Source organism: Salmo salar, chromosome ssa21, assembly GCF_905237065.1.
Source record: "Salmo salar chromosome ssa21, Ssal_v3.1, whole genome shotgun sequence".
In the NCBI taxonomy this organism is placed as follows: domain Eukaryota; kingdom Metazoa; phylum Chordata; class Actinopteri; order Salmoniformes; family Salmonidae; genus Salmo; species Salmo salar.
The window spans coordinates 7,588,854-7,594,658 of record NC_059462.1 but is presented as its reverse complement, the minus strand read 5'-3'; positions in this window follow the sequence as shown (position 1 = coordinate 7,594,658).

Sequence of the window (5,805 nt, the reverse complement as noted above, 5' to 3'; positions counted from 1 at the left end):
TGTTTTAAGTCAATAAGTAATCGACCCCTTTGTTATGGCAAGCCAAAATAAGTTCAGGAGTAAAGATTTGCTTAACAAGTCACATAATAAGTTGAATGGATTCACTCTGTGTGCATTAAGTGTTTAACATGATTTTTGAATGACTACCTCATCTCCGGGGTGGCAGGTAGCCTAGTGGTTAGAGCATTGGACTTATAACCGGAGGGTTGCAAGATCAAGCTGACAAGGCAAAAGTCTGTCATTCTGCCCCTGAACAAGGCAGTTAACCCACTGTTCCTAGGCCGTCATTGAAAATGTGAATTTGTTCTTGTATATTAGCATAGTCTAATATATGTGTTTTTGTGCCAACCATCAGTGGAAGTGTACCAGATTAAGTGGTTGGTTGTCATCAAAGGTTGAATACCTCTTTTAACATGGTCAGTTTTGCAGTTGTTGTAAGAGCATGTGACATTAAATAAGTGCTGTACTGTTAAAAGGTTACTTTGTATTTGACAGTAAATTAATGGAAGTTAGTTATATGGTTGTTACTGAATTTTGTGCCTCTGAATTGGCAAACAGCTAACAGCTCAATTATTGTAAAATTCACAGCAACTGCTAGGAACATACTGACAGTTAGGTTGCCAGTTAATTAACCTCTTACATCTAGACGTTCCGCTAGCGGAACACCTGCTGCAATATCCAATGATGGGCGTGGCGCGAAATACAAATTCCTCTAAAATCCGAAAACTTCCATTTTTCAAACATATGACTATTTTTCAGCATTTTAAAGACAAGACTCTCGTTAATCTAACCACACTGTCCGATTTCAAAAAGGCTTTACAGCGAAAACAAAACATTAGATTATGTCAGCAGAGTACCCAGCCAGAAATAATCAGACACCCATTTTTCAAGCTAGCATATAATGTAAAAAAAACAAAACCACAGCTAAATGCAGCACTAACCTTTGATGATCTTCATCAGATGACAACCCTAGGACATTATGTTATACAATGCATGCATGTTTTGTTCAATCAAGTTCATATTTATATCAAAAACCAGCTTTTTTACATTAGCATGTGACGTTCAGAACTAGCATACCCCCCGCAAACATCCGGTGAATTTACTAAATTACTCACGATAAACGTTCACAAAAAACAGAACAATTATTTTAAGAATTATAGATACAGAACTCCTCTATGCACTCGATATGTCCGATTTTAAAATAGCTTTTCGGTGAAAGCACATTTTGCAATATTCTCAGTAGATAGCCCAGCCATCACGGCTAGCCATTTAGACACCGACCAAGTTTAGCCCTGACCAAACTCCGATTTACTATTACAAAAGTTTGATTACCTTTGTTGTCTTCATCAGAATGCACTCCCAGGACTGCTACTTCAATAACAAATGTTGGTTTGGTCCAAAATAATCCATCGTTATATCCAAATAGCGGCGTTTTGTTCGTGCGTTCTAGACACTATCCGAAGTGTAAATAAGGGTTACGAGCATGGCGCAATTCGTGACAAAAGAATTCTAAATATTCCATTACCGTACTTCGAAGCATGTTAACCGCTGTTTAAAATCAATTTTTATGCCATTTTTCTCGTAAAAAAAGCGATAATATTCCGACCGGGAATCTCCGTTTAGGTAAACAGAGGAAAGAAAACAATGCTTTCGGTCGACGCGGGCACGAGCCTGAGTCTCACAGTACTTTAACCAGCCACTATCCAAACGCGCTACTTTGTTTCAACCAGAGCTTGCAAAGCCACGATTCAGCTTTTTGACGCCTTCTGAGAGCCCATGTGAGCCGTAGGAAGTGTCACGTAACAGCAGAGATCCTTTGTAATGGATAGAGATGGCAAAGAAGGCCAAGAAATGGTCAGACAGGGTACTTCCTGTACAGAATCTTCTCAGGTTTTGGCCTGCCAAATGAGTTCTGTTATACTCACAGACACCATTCAAACAGTTTTAGAAACGTTGGAGTGTTTTCTATCCAAAGCTAATAATTATATGCATATTCTAGTTTCTGGGCAGGAGTAATAATCAGATTAAATCGGGTACGTTTTTTATCCGGCTGTGAAAATACTGCCCCCTATCCATAACAGGTTAACCTCTATGGGCTAGGTGGGACGCAAGCGTCCCACCCGTGGTGCACTCCATCAACAGCAGGTGCATTTCAAGAGCGGCAAATTTGAATCCAAATAAATGTCAAAATTCAAATTTTTCAAACATACAACTATTTTACACCCTTTGAAAGATAAACATCTCCTTAATCTAACCACGTTTTACGATTTCAAAAAGGTTTTACGGCGAAAGCATAAATTTAGAGTATGTTAGGACAGTACATTTACAAGAGTTGTGTGTAATGTTGTGCCAATTCAAAGACAGGCGTCACCAAAACCATAAAATCAGCTAAAATGATGCACTAACCTTTTACATTCTCCAACAGATGACACTCCTAGGTCATTGTGTTAGACAATGCATGCATTTTTAGTTCTATCAAGTTCATATTTATATCCAAAAACAGCGTTTTACTGTGGCGTTGATGTTCAGGAAATCGTTTCCCTCCAATAACCGGCATTCAAGTCAGCACCACAAATTAAATAATTAAAATTAGAAAACATTGGTAAAATATTATATTGTCATTTAAAGAATTATAGATTTACATCTCTTGAACGCAATCAACTTGCCAGATTTAAAAATAACCTTACTGGGAAATCACACTTTGCAATAATCTGAGCACTGCGCCCAGAAAAATACGCGTTGCGATACAGACTAGCCGCCATGTTGGGGAGATCTATAATCGAAAATACTATGTAAATAATCCATTACCTTTGATTCTCTTCATCAGATGTCACTTCCAGGTATCACAGGTCCATAACGAATGTAGTTTTGTTCAAAAAAGCTCATCATTTATGTCCAAAAATCTCCGTCTTGTTAGCACATGATCTAAGCCCGCCGGACTTCACTTCATGAACGAGGGGAAAAAATATATTTACGTTCGTTCAAACATGTCAAACGTTGTATAGCATAAATCATTAGTGCCTTTTTTAACCAGAACATGAATAATATTCAAGGTCGACGAATGCATTCTCTTTTATAACGTATTGGAACGAGGGTACCCAACATGAACTCACGCGCCAGGTGTCTAATGGGACATCATCGTTCCATGGCTCTTGTTCGGTCAGATCTCCCTCCAGAAGACTCAAAACACTTTGTAAAGGCTGGTGACATCTAGTGGAAGCAATAGGAAGTGCCAAAATATTCCTCAGCCCCTGTGTTTTTCAATGGCATAGGTTTAAAGGTAATACAACACATCAGATATCCACTTCCTGTCAGAATCTGTCTCAGGGTTTTGCCTGCCAAATTAGTTCTGTTATACTCACAGACACCATTCAAACAGTTTTAGAAACTTTAGGGTGTTTTCTATCCATATATAATAAGTATATGCATATTCTAGTTACTGGGTAGGATTAGTAACCAGATTAAATCGGGTACATTTTTTTATCCAGCCTGCAAATACTGCCCCCTAGCACTAACAGGTTAATTAAGCTGCCAGTTAGTTATTGTAAAATGCACAGTAACATATTTGCAACTAACTGCCAGTAGCTCACTGTAACTTCAGGGAACTTTTCTGATTACAAGAACGCTTATGACATTAGGTGACAACTATTATGTGGTCTTTGGCATGAGCACACTTGGGGACCCAGCCTCACCTGGCATCAACATCTAGGTTGGCAGCAAACTGACCTTCCTGCCACACCATCAGGTCAGTGAGTGTGACAGAAATCAGCCAAAGTAAGTTTCTGTGAATTCTACAATTACTACTTGCAGCAAGCTGACAGTAAGTTATTCACATTTAAACATGAACTTCCCAGTGACCAACTTCCATTAACTTACAGAAAAAAGCAGAGTAACCTTTAAACAGTTCAGCTCTTGATTGTCACAAGCTCTTACAAAAAAAATTGTACCGCTGGCCATAGACAAATCAGGTGCTCTAACTTAACCTGTTGGGTCTAGGGGGCAGCATTTGCACGTCTGGATAAAAAAAATGTACCCGATTTAATCTGGTTACTAATCCTACCCAGTAACTAGAATATGCATATACTTATTATATATGGATAGAAAACACCCTAAAGTTTCTAAAACTGTTTGAATGGTGTCTGTGAGTATAACAGAACTCATTTGGCAGGCAAAACCCTGAGACATTTTCTGACAGGAAGTGGATACCTGATGTGTTGTATTGACTTTAAACCTATCCCATTGAAAAACACAGGGGCTTAGGAATATTTTGGCACTAGATGTCACCAGCCTTTACAAAGTGTTTTGAGTCTTCTGGAGGGAGATCTGACCGAACAAGAGCCATGGAACGATGATGTCCCATTAGACACCTGGCGCGCGAGTTCATGTTGGGTACCCTCGTTCCAATACGTTATAAAAGAGTATGCATTCGTCCACCTTGAATATTATTCATGTTCTGGTTAAAAAAGGCCCTAATGATTTATGCTATACAACGTTTGACATGTTTGAACGAACGGAAATATATTTTTTCCCCTCGTTCATGACGAGAAGTCCGGCTGGCTTACATCATGTGCTAACGAGACGGAGATTTTTGGACATAAATGATGAGCTTTTTTGAACAAAACTACATTCGTTATGGACCTGTGATACCTGGAAGTGACATCTGATGAAGAGAATCAAAGGTAATGGATTATTTACATAGTATTTTCGATTTTAGATCTCCCCAACATGACGTCTAGTCTGTATCGCAACGCGTATTTTTCTGGGCGCAGTGCTCAGATTATTGCAAAGTGTGATTTCCCAGTAAGGTTATTTTTAAATCTGGCAAGTTGATTGAGTTCAAGAGATGTAAATCTATAATTCTTTAAATGACAATATAATATTTTACCAATGTTTTCTAATTTTAATTATTTAATTTGTGACGCTGACTTGACTGCCGGTTATTGGAGGGAAACGATTTCCTCAACATCAATGCCATAGTAAAACGCTGTTTTTGGATATAAATATGAACTTGATAGAACTAAAAATGCATGCATTGTCTAACATAATGTCCTAGGAGTGTCATCTGATGGAGATTGTAAAAGGTTAGTGCATCATTTTAGCTGGTTTTATGGTTTTGGTGACCCTGTCTTTGACTTGACAAAACATTACACACAACTCTTGTAAATGTACTGTCCTAACATACTCTAAATTTATGCTTTCGCCGTAAAACCTTTTTGAAATCGTAAAACGTGGTTAGATTAAGGAGATGTTTATCTTTCAAATGGTGTAAAATAGTTGTATTTTTGAAAAATTTGAATTTTGACATTTATTTGGATTCAAATTTGCCGCTCTTGAAATGCACCTGCTGTTGATGGAGTGCACCACGGGTGGCACGCTAGCGTCCCACCTAGCCCCAAGAGGTTAATCAACTTAACCTCTATGGGACCGGCGGGACGAATTCGTCCCACCTACGTAACAGCCACTGCCAGCCTGTGGCGCGATTTTCAAAATCTTCAAAATCCTATTACTTCAATTTCTCAAACATATGACTATTTTACAGCCATTTAAAGATAAGACTCTCGTTAATCTAACCACACTGTCCGATTTCAAAAAGGCTTTACAACGAAAGCAAAACATTAGATTATGTCAGCAGAGTACCAAGCCAGAAATAATCAGACACCCATTTTTCAAGCCAGCATATAATGTCACCAAAACCCAGAAGACAGCTAAATGCAGCACTCACCTTTGATGATCTTCATCAGATGACAACCCTAGGACATTATGTTATACAATACATGCATGTTTTGTTCAATCAAGTTCATATTT